Genomic DNA, 16,544 nt, shown 5'->3' with positions numbered 1-16,544 from the left:
TGGCAGCATCTTGAACTTACCCCTAAGAATAATGAAGAATAGCAAATTAAGCTTTATTTAAGAAATAAAAAATAATTATTCTGACATTTGGCAGCACTCTCTAAGGGTTTTTTTCCTTAAATTTTGCTGTTAAAGTTCTTATATCTCCTAATCACAATTTAATTATCTCTCTGCTTGCCAGACCTTGGAAGACATACTTGAGTCTGTTTTATTCAATTTATAGCTGCCTTTGAGTTTTTTTCAGCAACATGCCCCTGCAGTATGTGTCCGCTGGTGAATTATCAATACTGCCCATTGAATTCGAACAGAAGTCAGACAGGAAAAAAAAAGAAAAAGAAAGGGAAAAAAACCAAACACCTTAATCTCTCTGATTTGGGACTGACTGTGTGAACATATGGAGGTGGGCACAGTTCATGTCTGCATTTTACAGCTAGCTTTCATCACTGAAGGGTAATCCACATCCAACAGTTTACAGTGTTCTGTGTCTCATGCTAAACTTCCAGTTCACCAAAACCTCTCTTATATGAATTTAAGATTTAGGAAGGTGAATAAGGAAAAACATAATGGACTTGGGGAAAAATCCTGTCCCATGAACTCAGATTTTGTTGACTTGGTGCAGAAACAGAATCTCATCCATTCTAGTTTGCCATTTTCTCTTGCTATGGCCTCAGATGCAGCCCTTGTCAGGCATCACAGCAACAACTCCCTGCAATCAGAAACTGTTGAATATAATGAAGAGCTTCAAATAATGTAGCCAACAGTATAAAAAAATAACACCTTGGGATTTCATCACAAAAATGAATGATGAAGCACAAAGGACTATGAAATGGACCGGGAGGGTGTCTGTTTTGGAGACAGGTGTGCAAAAAAGCTTGCTGTTCTGTGACATCTGTCAGTCAAAAAGGAGGACTTTTTTAAAGGGATGACAGATGCTTGGATAACGCTGCTTGGTAATAAAATCCTCTAAATCTATCAGCACTGACAGCTCAGCTGGAAAGAAGATGGAATCTTGTTTGGAATCTAGCACCTTCTCCTTAAAAAGAAGGCATAGGGAAAGGCATAAGAAAAGCATTTGTAGGGTAAGAGAATAAAAAGCATCAAGTTAATGTGTTTGAATAGTTGGCAGTTTTGCATATTTTCTTTATATACTTAGTAAACTATTTTCTTATGAGATGTCTAAACTGGTATTTTATTCTAAGATTGGTTGCATTATGAAGAGTGTCACCAGCAGGCCAAAGGAGGTGACCCTTCCCCTCTGCTCAGCACTGGTGAGACACAGCTTGAGTGCTGGGTCCAAATCTGGGCTCCCCAGTACAAGAGACATGGGCATAACTGGTGTGAATCCAGTGAAGGGCCACAAACGCGACCGAGGGATTGAAGCACCCTTCACATGAGGAAAGCTGAGATCTGGGGTTGTCCAGGCTGGCAATCTCATCAATATGTGCTGAGTGGTTGGGAGAGGAGGGAGGAAATGGAGCCAGGTGTAACCCAGAAGTGCCCAGTGACAAGAGAAGAGATGATGGAAACAAAACCACAGGAAATACTTTTTAAACATAAAAAATCCTGTTTGCTATGAGGGTGGTCAAGCACTGGAACAGATTACTCAAGAAGGTTGTGGAGCCTCCATCACTGGAGATATTCAAACTCCAGCTGAAAAGTTCCTGCTGTAGAGAGGGTTGGGCTAGATGATTTCCAGCAGTCCTTACCACTCAGCCATTCTATGACAGTGATTTGTAGGGTGTTCATAGCCACCTTTTGTGTAACTGCTGTTGCAGGAAGGAGGCATGGACTAGACACAGGCTGAATTTAGGCAATCCCAGGCTCAGCATCTCCAGTAAGATGGAAGAAGTCATCTGCTCCTTAACTAGATGGAGACACAGAAACTCCTGCTGTGCAGAGGATGTTAAAGCAGCACAAAAGAAAGTTGGATGAAGTAAAATAGGCAGGGGTTATTTGCAGAGGGAAATAACTGACACATTTTTGACACCAGGCTAGAAGACCTAGGAAGCACATTCAACTAATCTAATTTTAATACAGAAAAGAACTGCCACTGATTCTGATTTACAGTGTATCAGGTTATAATCATTTAGTTATTTGTTCTTTTACATACCTTTCTAAAAGCTGGTTTCCTCTCTTGGCTGCTTCATATCAAAAGGTCATGAAAGCCTCAGCTGCTTCTGAGTGCACAGGGCACAGGTGTATATCAGTTTCAGCAGTCACACAGGACAATTCGCTGGCCCAGAACATGTGGATTCATTGCATGTTGGCAGGAGATTGAGAGGGGAAATGAAGGATGTACATAGTTACAAGAGTGTACTTGGAAAAGACATCTGCCATCCTGATACAGATGAACAGCATCAGAGAAAAACAAGACAATGTGATGTATCTTCAGATGTTCGTGCTTAAAAGAAGGATCTCTTAAGAACCCCATCTACAGCTCTGAATATAAATTGTTTTCTAGAAAAAAAAACACTTTTTGCCTTCCTAACATCACAACTTATCCCTTGGAGAGGTGAAAAGCAAGGGCTGTAGCCAAGCAACAACAAGACTCCTTCTCTCTTCAAAGCAAAACAGAGCCTCAGCCCACACCACCCCGTCAGTTCTTCATCAACATACAGCACAGCCTGCAGACAAACAAGCCTTTGTGTTGCTTTGTTTCTCCAAAATAAATAAACAAGATTTACAAACAGATTAAGCTCTTTTAATATATTTGGAAATCCTCTTTTCATCAGAATCTAGCAAGGCTGACAAATGGACTGCTAGAAAACACAGTCTGCTCACACTGAAAACACTTCAGGCAAGCACAGACAAAACTCTGGTGCAGATTCACGTGCAATTCCCCTGTGCAGCAAAATTAGGCCTGTACAATTGATTGAGTTACTGGTTTACTAAAAAGTAACAAGTTTTAATAATAGTAAAAAAAGATTAGATTCTCAAAAGAAAAAAGTCCTCACAGAGTGAGGACTTGCTAGATTTCAAGTCAGTTAACTAACTGAAACAACAAGACAAGACACTCAGTCTTCGCAAAAGTCAGATTCTTTCTCACTTTACCTTTTCTCTCCCTCTTTGGTTAAAAGAGCTAAACAAAACTACATGCGAAGACACAAAGCATTTCCAAATGCCCAATTGTAATTAAAAGACATTAAATTTGCTCTAGGGCAGTCGTCCTCCTGCCTGTCCATGTAAGAATGTTTTGTTTTTCTAGCAGGCTGTAGTGCTGGCAGTGTTCTAAGAAAAAAGTCTCACAGAAATAAGTTTCAGGGAGATTATGGAGCATTACCTGTTATGTCTTGGCTTGCCAAACACACACACAAAATATTTCCCATTTAACTGTCTGCCCTAAACCATTAGTGCTGCTGGCAAGACATGTTCTTCCCCCCTCTCCTTTCACTCCTTTCTGATTAGAGGGCCTTAATAACGCAACTGGCATTAATCCTTCAGAAAAAGATGGTCAGCAAGAAAATGTGGGTTTACCCAGTGCTGCCACCTTGCAGCAGATGCTCAAGGACAGAAGGTATGGTGCCTACCTCCTCTTGCCTCAGCTTCCTTATTTGGCACATGGAGGACAATAGAGATCTGAATTGGGAATGGAATTGAGAATTGTTGATGACAAAATTTTATCTATATATATGTATGTATGTGTGTGCGTGTGTATAAAAAAACTATATATTGTCTTTAACAATAGTGGTCAACAGATCAGATGAGAGTGGGCTTTATAGCCAAATGTCCAAGTCTTCCTGCTGTACATGAAGAGGAGAATGCTGTGCACAGAGAAACTAGTACAGACACTTGTTGGCAGCAGTGTATTTTGCCATCAAGGCTCTATGTAGAAAAATAAAAAGCTAAACCACTTATATGGCATTTTTTTTTTTATTTTTCACAGATGCAAAAAGCTGCTATTTACTTTCCAAATCAGCTGTGCTTCAAGTGGAGGAAAGGTAGGAGGAAAAGAAGGGAGGAAAGATTCAGTTAATAACAATCTGCATAATAACTGCTTTGTTTATAACATGTTGACTCTCAGATGGGTGCACAATAGCAGCTGCTTCCAAAGAAGCACATTCCTACAACTGAATAAATTAATGCATCTAAGGAAAGAAAAAAGTGCACCCATTAGGTAGCTCACACACTAGAATCATTCTTTTTCCACTTCTGTTGCTGAAACACTTCAGCTGCTTGACTAGGTTTTGACATTCCCTGCTATATAATAAAGTAAGGAAGGATGTGAATCTATTCATTGATGAGCAATACAGCCTGCATTATATTTATTCAACAGTTCGCTATAATAACTCTATCAATTACTGGAGTGGCATTTTCCTCCTCCTACAATTTACTTCTAAGTAACACTGTATGTCACAACATACTGAGTGAGCAATTATAATGGGAACATCAAAAAACCACCTAAGATAAATGTGTTATTCTCAGGGTTTCAGTATACCAAAATAAATGTTGTTAGGAGAACTCTAACATGAAAGGCATTTTTTCTTACTCAAATTCTCCCCCAAAGGACTGACACAACTTTTCACTGGCAGTGAGTGGAGCTGATGTGATGAATGACAGGCCAACAACTTAATTTAACTGGAGACATAAATTTGTGATTGTCAGATACGCACCTTTACACAAGTCACTTCCAGCCCACACCTTATCTCAGTTAATCACTGGAAAGATGTCTCGGGTGAAATATCTCTTAACCTTCAGAGAGAAGAGAAAATTACAAATAACATATATTGCAGATTTTTGCAATTCAGGTTCCACAGGATATAATCTGCTTGCATTGTGTTTCAATCAATTTAAATTGATTTTATGAAAGCTGTGTGGCAAGCTGTTGGCATATGGCAATTCTCTTTGAGGAGATATATTCTACCCTGGTATAACCTCTTTTTCTTTTGCTGTTGCCTTTTGGTAATGTTTTGCAATCAGGAAATAATTAATGGCTAATAATTTACTTGGCAGATTTAAGTGATACAGAACCCATACAAGGGCATAGAGTCTATCTTTTGAGAACAAACAAGAGACCTGGGGCAGAAATATGAACAGCGAATTTGTTCACAGACCTGTAAGTGTGCTCATTATTTGAAAGTATAGACTGTTTGATGAATTTTCCTATGATCATCTAAAAGCACAACACTGAAAAAAGAAATACGTTCTAAGCCTGTTGAGGGTAATGATATCTATTCCAAAGAAATCATTCGTGTCCCTCAGGTAGACGGGTAGAACTTCAGAATCCAGGCAGGACTTTAAAAACTTGTGTAGCTTTACTTACATGTGTGTTGATTTCAAATGGGGGCTTAAGTATTTTGTAGGCAGACTCCTGCTAGATGTGAAGTAAACACCATGGCAATGTGACTGAGGAAGTGTTGAATGCAAAATGCTTTGCAGCTCTGTGTAGTACATGATTCACCCAAGTTTGGTTGTGTGTGTGATAGGTCTTCCTACCGCAGCATGCAATCCAGAATGTCTGAAATTGTTGCCCAACTTGTGAGCATGCTCTTAGAATTAATCCAAGGAACACAGCAGCTTCATGAGAACAAAGAGGGTAAAGAACACAAGTAGCTTTTCACACTCCCTAATGAGTGTTTTTTTCTGGATGGTAAAATACAACTCAAACTAGAAGAAGGCAATTTTCTGTGGTTGCTGTGGTTCCCCTGCCCACACTGCCTCAGGTGGTATCTGTGGGAGATGGCATTGACTCATTCCCTCAGCTGCAATGAGAAGAGGCAGTTCTTTTGCATGACTAATGTAGCAGAAATAGAATAATTTGCAAACAGTATCATAGGAGATCTTTCATCCCAAATGTTATCTTTAGCTGTGTATGTGCAGGAACTCCAAAATCACTATCGGGTGACTGCAACAGAAGCTTTTAAAGCCAATTTTAGATTCAGGTGTTACCTGCTTGAACCCAAGCATCAGTGGATATGTGAGCTTTACACTTTAGCTCACCAGCTAAACCCCTGTTCAACTACATTATCTTTCCTATAAGCAAGAATGATATGCAGTGATTGCAGTCTAAATAAGCTTACAGGCTCTTTAAAAGTGGTATGATGTTACTGCTGTTCATTGAGTAAGGGCATGTCAGTTTGAAAATCATTTATGCAGGTATTCATGCACCAGAAGATAAATGAGTATGCTAAAGACGAGAAGAAGCCACAGCACACTTCCCTAATTCTGGGTCCAAGATGGGGAGGAAAGGACCTGTGTAGAGGGGTTCATGGGGAGAAGACTGGAAGAGGGGATAAAATGGAATAAACCAGAAAAATAATCCTTAGCTCATTAATATTCTATACCATCTTTTTTTGCTTTGCTTATGAAGTTCATTTTGTAGGTGTGCAGATGACTAATATGCATCCATTTAAGTGTAACAGATGGTACAGATTTTGTGCAATGTGTCTTAAAAAGATGATAGCGATACTGAAAATAAGATGACTAAATGTTTTGGGACTCAAATCACCAGATAATGTTCTCCACAGGAATCAAGATACATGAAAATTCAGAAGCGATACATGCATTTTGTCACCAGATACTTACTCTCATGGAAGATCTTATGCTTTTTTGAGGCACTGAAGATACGAAAAATAAGACAATTCTTCAGGTTATACTTGGTTCTACTGAAGAAGCAGCTACCTACAGAGAAATGTGGTATACCAGGGGATGCCTGTCACTGGCTATACAGAGTATCTAGAGGGCATCAGAAGCTTCTTGCCTTCTAAGAAGGGCTTAGCCACAGCACCAGTCAGATGTTGCTCCCTCCTGGATTTCCCAGAAATTTCCAATATCACTAGAGAGAAGACCCACATGACTACACAATCATAATCCACCAGGAAAAATAAGACCCCAGACTTAGGGCCAAAAAATACCTACAAATACTGAGAATGTATCTAAATGCTCTAACACCTACACAAGAAAAGCACCTAATTCGCTTTGGTCCTCACAGCTCATTTCTGCTCCCCAAACCAAGATAGCTTCAGCAAGGATTTGCAAGAGTGAGTTCTGAACTAGATCAGTGATGTGATCCAGGTTTAAAGAAGGAAAAGAGTGGGAGAACATATAGAATGACATGATTTTGTGAATAGGACACTGACTTAGGACTCAAATATCTATTTTTTGGGGGCCTTGCCAGTGGCCTGTCTTCTGAATTTTGGTAATTTGCTTCCTCTTGGCCTCAATTTTCTGTCTGCACAATATTGAGAATTACTGTGGGTTGTTTTGTTTTTTGTAAAATATGTCAAAATCTACGCATGAATGCTTTCTGAAATCCCAGATCTCAGTTTCATGTATTTAAGTTATCCTTACTGTTTCTTCTAAACTATTTTGGAGGACATTTCAAAATGTGAATTATGTCAAGGTTTAATTATTTATTTTAGCTGATATAAGTTCTCAAATGGATTTCTTTTTTCTTTCCATAGTAAAGAAGGGATTTCTTTTTTTCCTGCATATGTCAGGTACACAGAAAAAAGTTCTATTATTCCTAATTTTCAGGATAATGAAACCAGCCAACCAGTAACTAATCGATAAACTTTCTGAGATTGAAACCCATGTTTTTTCTGTATTGCAGCAAACTAAATAGAGCCATGATCTCAACTGGGAGCTTTGTCACTTTATTAAATAGTAATGAATTACACACATAATAGCTAATTTAATATTCTATTTGGCTATCAGGGAAAGAACATCTTATTTTTAATTAGCTTTTATTGTGATGTCTTGAGGTAGAAATGACTGTTCTTTTGTAAGAGATGTTAGCATAAATATAAAAATGTTGTGTTGGGAAGAAAATGTATTTTTAATCCCCTTGAATTAAAATTCAATAATTCCTGACCAATATATTCCAGTGGGATAAAACAATACAGGGGAAAAAGAGCAAAGAAAATGGGATATGAAACAGGGTTAGTCCTGAAACAAATTACAGTGTTTAAGCTAACTACAAACCTTACAAAGCAGAGTTATGAAAAAGTCCCTGTCTTGCAAAATCTTGTTTATGCATAAAACTTTGACTATATGAGTAGTTTCATTCCTCACTGAAATTAGATACCTTTAGGTGATATCCACCCTGCATGCTCTGCATATTGCCCTTCTGAAAACCAGAATTATTATTAGGCAATGCATGCAAAACTTCTGCTTTCATTTGTTGAGCATATCACAGACTGGTTTGGGTTGGAAGGAACATTAAAGCTCATCCAGTTCCATCCCCGCTGCCATGGGCAGGGGCACCTTCCACTAGGCCAGGTTGCTTATATCGTGGAAACTACAAAATCTTTAAGTTCTCAGTAGTTAGACAAGATAAGAAATACCTAACTCTAAATATAGCATGGAACTGCTTGCAGAACTTTTAAGTTAGATATATTTTCACATCAAACAAGCAGAGATAGAAAAGGGAAACAATTCATGACAAAGCTACATGAAGTTTGACTTGCGGGAAATGCCTGCTCTGCTGCTCAAAAAAATTTGAACAAATGCTGCAAACCCAATGAAAACCTGATTTGGAACCCCCATTCTGAATCTCACTTAGGACTTTCTTTTCTGGCTCATCCTAATTCCTTATTCATAATTGCTTGGAATGGATGGACCGGCTAATCAAAAGCCAGTTTAAGAAGCATGAAAGGGAAATGTATTTCAGTATTCTAATTTCCATTCACACAATCACTCAACAAAAAAGCAAATTAAAGAGAGACATATGTCCGTTATTTGGCATTGTCATTTATTTTTCCATTTTTGAAGAAGACAGTCATTCAAGAGAAGAAAAAAATGTCTTAAATTACCACTTCTATACCACTAATAGCAGGTTGTCAAACAGCAAATTCTCACATGCTGTAAATCAAATTTATTCCTTGTATATTATAATGGTCAGGATGTGCTCAGTGAGAATAACTTTCAAACAACATACTAAAAACATATTGTAGTTAGTATCTCTATCTGGTAACTACTAGCAGGTGAGAGTCCACTGAAGTTGAAATCAGTTCACAAAACCTATGATAAAAACCAAACAGGCAAAGTTGAAAGGAGGCATTATTCCAAATTAATCGCTCAAACAGATGTACTTGAAACTAATATTCAGATCAAAAAAACATACCAAGAGCTGCACTGACTGCCTTAAATGTGCTAAGGGCAAAACCTGCTACCAGTGATGGTTGGTTGAATAAATTTAAGAAGCAATATAAGAGGAGAATTACAGAGAGAAAATCCATTCAGGAACTTTTCAAGGAATACAGAGGAACACTGTGCAGAACTGCTGTGATGATATATTCTTATTTATAGAAGTGTAGGACCGAGTCCAGCCTGAAACAATCAGCTGTCAAAGGCAGAGAAATGCAACAGTTTTGCTGTTTATATTTCTCTCCAGATTGCATCATGTTTTCTCAATTTAAAAGCAAACAAGCAAAAGCAAACAAGCAAAAGCAAACCTAAAACTGTTTCCCCTAAGTACTAGGAGCTAATAAAGTTTCGAAAGATCTTGTGTTGTTTTAAGGGAATGGAGAAAATATTTGTCTTCTCTATTTAAGCATACCTCAACAGATAAGTTGCTAACTTAAAATCACAGAATCACAGAATCACAGAACAGTTTGGGTTGGAAAGGACCTTCGGATCATGTAGTTCCAACCCCCTGCCACGGCAGGGGCACTTCCCACTAAACCAGGTTGCTCCAAGCCCTGTCCAACCTGGCCTTGAACACTGCCAAGGATGGGGCATCCACAGCTTCTCTGGGCAACCTGTGCCCGCGCCTCACCACCCTCGTAGTAAAGAACTTCCTTATAAATAATCTGAACTTCCCCTGTTTGAGCTTAAACCCATTACTCCTTGGTTTATGATGAAAAAGTCATGTCTATGGTGCTCTCAGGCCCTTTATGAACTTTAAAGAAAAGTGAGAGAACATAAACTCTGGTTCTTGCCATAAGCATTCATGCTATTGGACCAACAGGAGGTATCATGTTTGAATAAACAACTTTCTGCAGGCTGAGAAGAGGATTTTGACAGTCAACCCCATTGGCAAAAGTTCCTACCAACTCCCCTTTGATGCCCTGTAGAAGAGAACACGAGCAGAATAGCAACACAATGTCACATCTCAGAAAACACAAAGATTGAACAAAGCGGCAAAGCCACTGCACAGAGCAACTGCACACGAAAGGAATAGATGCCATGTTGGGTGATGTATGGACACAAAAACAGAGAGGGGAGCGGTGAGCCTGTGTGTTCACTGCATTCTGTGATTTGGGGTGTCTGCCAAGAGTACGAATAAACTTGAAGGCCAACACCATTAAACCATTTCTTGGAAAGCATTACTGTGGTTTGCTGTAGTAAGCCAAGTTTAGACTGTGCTGAGCAGTCTTTGTGAGCACATGTGTTGTAGTAATCTTTCAGAGTAATGCATTGGCAGCAGCAGGAGACATTTTATTTTTACAGTTGCTGGTGCAGTAGAAGAACAGTCATCTGCACTTAAATACACTTTATGGTTATTCACATTAGGGGCAAATTTTCAAAGAAATGCTAAGGTTTTTGGCCAGGTATGCCACTGATTTTATTGGGAACTGCATGTATTAAACTGAGCAATGTGCTTTGAAAAACACACATACACTTTCTTCCTCTGAACATTCAGGAATGTCTGATTTTCTTCCCCTAAATTATTAAGGCAGTTGGTGTGACTGACAGTTTGAAACATGCTGGCAGAACTTTGATTCTCTGGTTCGGCTGAGAAGAGCTCTGTGCCACCTGAGGATCCTCCCCAGCCTGGGCAATCCTCTTGTGGGGTGGTGCAGAGGCCACCTGGCATGCTGAAGCAGTGTGAAAGCCATCCAAAGGGTCAAAGGGCCAGATCAGAGATGTGTTGAAGATTAACATGGTATCCTTTCCCCTTCGGTTTCTCTAAGTACGATGTCTTCCCTCAAAATACTCATTATTTCAGAGCATTTTCTTTTCTAATTTGTATGTCTTGAGAAGAATTCTAAGGTGATATTAAAATGTTCAATCTGGATGGCCCATCACCAGAAAAAAAAAGAAAAGTATATATTTCATGCAGGGCCTTCAGTGCTCCTGTTGGCTTGGGTCCTGCAGAAACCTGTCAACTCCAATATCCTGTCAGTTCACAATGGCAGTGCTAGCCAGGGAAGCAGAAGGACTGGAGCAGGGATTGTGTCCTCTTGAACCACATATGGCAAAACAGCAGCCACCACACATTCAGAATCCTTATTTTGCTGCCCAGCACCCACAGATTACCCAGATTATGGGCATGTTTTGTGTCAAAGGAATATCAGATCCTGTGACTTCTCCTATAACACTGCTTAGAAAATGTTTTAATATATAACAATTAGAAGAGCAATAAAAGCATAATGGATGTTATTACTTCAGTCTATAATTCAATACACATTCTGCAATTTGGAACTCAAATTGGCCTCCTTAAGACGTAAAAGTCTACTTAAGATATAAAAAGTGTTGGCCAGAAGATGTTTAAAATATATTTTTATACTTTTAGAAAGAATCTACTCATTGCTTGACATATTAAGACAACAGCTGTATTTGCAGAAAAAGGGAGGTAGTCACTATAAATTGTCCAAGGTGCTAACTCCATGTTTTAGTTACTTTTTAATGTGGATACAGATGTTGCTCTGGGCAATTTTCATCCAGCATTTGGAGGAAAAGTTCAGTTTTAATCAGACTTAAATGAGGCATTATGTAAAACTGCTCTACAGCAACCATACCCTTCACTCAGTACACATGCAGGTGCTGGTATTACAAACAGAATAGGACATGGGCAAGAATCTACTAAGCTTAGAAAATGAATTTTCTCACCAAAACCTAAAATGGCGGCAGATAGTGAACGGGTTCCAAAGAAGCAGCAAAGAAGTAATGCACTTTTTGTCAGCTTTGCCTTTTGATATGAATCAAGATTTTATCCACATAAGAAGGGGGTGGAGCAAAGACCATTCTCTCAATAAGCATTTCAGTTTTAATGGGAAGATGGAAGAAATTAATTATCCTGTCACTAAGCTCAGAAAATATGCCAACCTGAGGCGACTCTGAAAGCTCTCCAGGAGGGCAGAATAAATGTTTTTTTTTTTCTTCCTCAAAGATTAAAACGAAAGCTACGGGGGCAGTCACCTGCAAAGGCCATTGGTTCAATACAGAAAGACAAAAGTAGCTGAACTTGCTGACCCATTTTTTTTTCCTGTTAAGACAGTGATTCCTGGTTTAAGTAGATATAACTTAGCGCAAAGCAGGGCGCACCAACAGAAGAGGCAGTTGAAGATTTTTGAAGTCTGCATTTGTAACAGAATCACATGATGCTAACATTTTGGATATTTTCTATCAGCCTGTAAAAACAGTATCAATATAACTAAGATATATGATACAAAGTACCCATATGCGCTCACCTGAAGGATTCAGCAATTTGGTTTAATGCTGTTGGTATATTTTAAATTAGCACTTGAACCATTAAGAACCAAAAATAACATCAGATGAGCTTTGTAACCTTATTGTGATGCTGAGACAGTGGATTTTGACAAACCTGCTGCTGTTAGCCAGGCAAGAGTCTCAAACAAAAGGTAGCAGTTTTCTGCAGTGCTAGAACACAAATCTACAAATGTTGTAAAGTAGGTTTACTGCTGGAAAGTCAGATGATAGTGCTGAAAATATCAATAGCCAGCAATCTCATATAGCTGGATTAGTGGAAAAAAATAAATGAACATATCCTACTGCAAAAAGGCATTGCTGTAAAGAAATATCATGGATTTCGAAAGACCATAAATCTGTATTCAGCTGAAAAAAGACCCATTTCCCAACCAGCAGCAGTCTGCTGGCACTAGATGTGATCTATGATCTAGTTGTGAGAAGGCAGCAGTGGTACAGAATAAGCTGTGACAATCTGAAAGAAAAGATTCTTGGCATATTTTAAATATCCTCTCCTGCCAGCATTTCTGTCCTGTGTTCTTAACAGCAAAAACCTGTCAGCTGTTGCAATCAGTACCTGGGCTTTATACACCTCCCTCCTTTCCTAATTATACATTTCATTATCTAGGATAATAAAACTTGCACCATGCCATATATGTTTCTGAGCAATCTAAACCACCACCTTCTCACCAAACCTACTTCAGCAGGTTAAGTTCAATTAGGAACATTCTCTATGGTTCATTTATGGTCTCTGGAGATAAAATTATCTGTTGTAAAATTGTTTTAGATGAAGCTTTGAAGAAGGCTGGAAAAGTAACTGATAGATTTGAATGCCTTCAAGGAATTTTGAAAGGCTCAATCTATTTAAAGAATTACATTATTCTGAGATCAGTATCAGAATCTGCTAATATAAGGATTCACGTATATGTTCTTGGTGCTACTAGGCTTTATTTCTTTTGCACCTGAACTCTTCTTTTTAGATGTATTTTTGTATGCCCTTTGGTTTACCTTTTGGATTTAATTGGAGTGCTGAATTGAACATTTCTACACAGCATTGCATGATTTGTTGATTCAAGGTCTGTTTCTGGGTTGCTTTCTCTAGTTCTGAATTCCTTATTCATGTAAGCAGTGCTTTCTCTGAGCTGAGTGGCAGAATCCCATCACCTCTCTGACATCTTGGCAGAATCCCATCACTTCCCTCTGACATCTGCTTCTGTTCCCCACCTATACTAGAACCAACAACAAAAGGTGGTGCCTATTTCTTCACCTTGCCTCCTGATAGAGTACTGCAGGGCTGGAGGGGCTCGAGCTCTGCCCTGTGCAGCAAAGAAACAAAGCATATTTTCTTCCAGGAACAGACTGGTGTTGAGATGAAGAGGGAAAGATGTACCTGTACTTTGCATTTGTTGTGAAGGTAGTATTGCTTGCTTCAAAAACACAGAAGGGCTTTTGTGAGCAGCTCTGGTTACAGCCAGGATGTCTGCCAGGATACGGAATACCAGAATTGGCTGAGTATGTGACTAATGGGAAAATATTTCCTTTTGGGTTGTTTGTTTGTTTGTTTGTTGTGTTTGTTTGTTTGTTTGTTGTTTTTGTTTGTTTGTTTGTTGGGGGGGGGCGTCTTTTTGTTTTTGTTGTTGTTTTTTTTTGCTGTTGTTTTCTTTTTTTCTCTTTGTTAAGGTAATGTGGCTTTTCAGATACCATTTCACAACAGCTAAAACATTTTGATTTTGATTTAAACTGCCAGATACACTCTGCACCCAAGCAGTGACTCAAACAGCCTATAGTTACAACATACCTGCAATAATAAAGCAACTGGCTGTAAATAAATAACATGAAGACTTTAAACACAGCTTCAGTCTGAATGCTCTTGTCATATTTCATCCCCTCATTTTAATTCAATAGTAAGCAAAGCATAGAAATGTTTACCTTTGTCTGATCTTTAATTCCCTAAATTTATGTGGAATCATGCACAGATGCTCTGGAAACCAGCCTGGAAAAGCCTGGCATTTTAATTGATCCCAGAGCCTCTTTCCTTACAGCCCCTGCTGCTCCCAAGCCTGCTCCTCGCTCCAGAGGGGCTATGCGGTTGCCTAGCCACGGCGGGCGGCCAGGGAGGGGGCAAGCTAGGGGAGGAAGGAACCAATCCATTCCTGCATTTCCCTGTGGAAACAGCAGCAAACCAGGCTGGGTTCTGAAAGCTCATTAGTGGGAAGTGAGATGCATTGTGTGCATTTTAACATGTGTATTAACTGGATTCAGTGGCTTGCAGACAGAAATTATAAACCATTGGGTATGTTTCAAAAAGCTGATTTTAGAAGACAATCTGAATAAAAATAAAATTCTCTTTTTATCATCACTATCTTATCATTGCTATTATTCTTTTTATCACTATTATCTCTTGAGTTTTAATGTTTTCTTATATTGTGAGAAATACACTTTATATCAGAAAGGCTAAATTATTGGCAGAGTTAAGAGGGTGAAATGCAGGACCAAATCCTGACCTCAGGAAGATTTAGTACAAAAGGAAGAATTATATTCTTGTCCTTAAAGATTTTCAATTAGGGTTAGCCTGGCACACAAGTAAAAACAAGTGCAAATTTACCAGTGACTTATTTGCAAGTCAGTGAGTTGTGCACCTTCCTGCTTAGCAGGATGGTTTGGGATTGGGTTTTGGTGTGTAGTACCTGGGAGGCTTGTTCTTCTCTGTCATTACAGAGATTTTTCAAGGTATTCATGTCTCCTGCTGTACCACCCCACTAACTTCCATGGAGGAAGGATCAATGGGTATTTGAAAACACCAAGTTCTTCCCTGTGAGGGTGGTGAGGCACTGGCACAGGTTGCCCAGAGAAGCTGTGGCTGCCCCATCCCTGGCAGTGCTCAAGACCTGGTTGGATGGGGCTTGGAACAACCTGGTCTAGTGGAAGATGTCCCTGCCCATGGCAGGGGGGTGGAAAAAAATGAGCTTTAAGGTTCCTTCCAACCCAAACCATTTTATGAGTCTATGACTCTACGATCTAATCCTTACACTGCCTAACTCCAAAATTACTCAAAATGGAAACTAAACCATCCTGGCCACTTGTACACCCTGCCAGAGTGATGCAGAATGGTTATCTCTGAACACTACTGAATTTCAAATTCTTATTATTCTTATTAAGAGTAAATAGAATATGCTCCATTACAAACTTCTGAATGCCCTTAGTCACTTTTGTGAACTTCTTGATGAACTGTCTTCCTACAAACATCAGAAGCAAACTTTGTTTGGAGACTGGTAATAAGAAAAGACGACTGGAGAAAGGGCCAGGGCAAACTTTTCTGAAGCACTAAGAATACCACCCCCTTTCCTTACCCCCATTCAAGCTCACATATTGATTGTAGTTTCTCCAGTGATTTCACTTCACACTCCATCACAAACCTGACTGCAGATATCTCCAGATGCAAAGAAAGCGCATAAAGAAATGACTAGTGAGCCAGCAAGAATTCAAACAATTCCAGGACTCGAGCTTGAATGTGGAAGTTGATACACAAAGCAAGTCAAATGTTTCTGTATATCTGGAAGATCTGGCTTACTAATATCCAATTCTAGCCAAAAACTTGAGGTCTCCAAGTGCTTCAGGAGTAGATCACTAAAATACAAATGAAAATAATTTCTAAAAATGCTACTCATAGGGTGTGTGTGAACTTGAACTGAAAACACCTGTCTGAAAACTGATGTATTGAAAGCCCTAAACTACTGTTCAGACATACAGGGATTTATACTCATGTAACTGAAAGTGCAAGCTGGTGCAGAGTTAATAAAAAATCTGAAAAGCCTGATTTAGAAGCTAAATTATTATTTTCATAGGAAGAACACTGTCTATCCCAGACTTTGCGCATTTTCATTGAATGTGGTGATAAAGCATATTAATCTGCACAGAGTTGTGCACACCTGGTTTCTAAATCAGACTAGTGACTGAAATAGCTGTCAGAAATCATGTGACCTTTGAAATTACCAGTATGTGCAATACAAATGAGCGTTTGTATGCTCAAACTGGAAAAAGTACAGCCACAGCCTTGGCAGGGTGAATACAGAAAAAGGCATTTTCCAAGAACTACAGTTATCAGGTATTTGGTATGCACATTCCAAATAATCCCACCTTTAAACTATTACGTTCTGATGTAGGGTGGCTGTCTT

Source organism: Pezoporus wallicus, unplaced genomic scaffold (genome assembly GCF_028554395.1).
Source record: "Pezoporus wallicus isolate ANWC-B61680 ecotype Strahan unplaced genomic scaffold, APGP_CSIRO_Pwel_v1 contig_5967, whole genome shotgun sequence".
Classification (NCBI taxonomy): Eukaryota; Metazoa; Chordata; class Aves; order Psittaciformes; family Psittacidae; genus Pezoporus; species Pezoporus wallicus.
Note: the sequence above shows the minus strand (reverse complement) of the source record.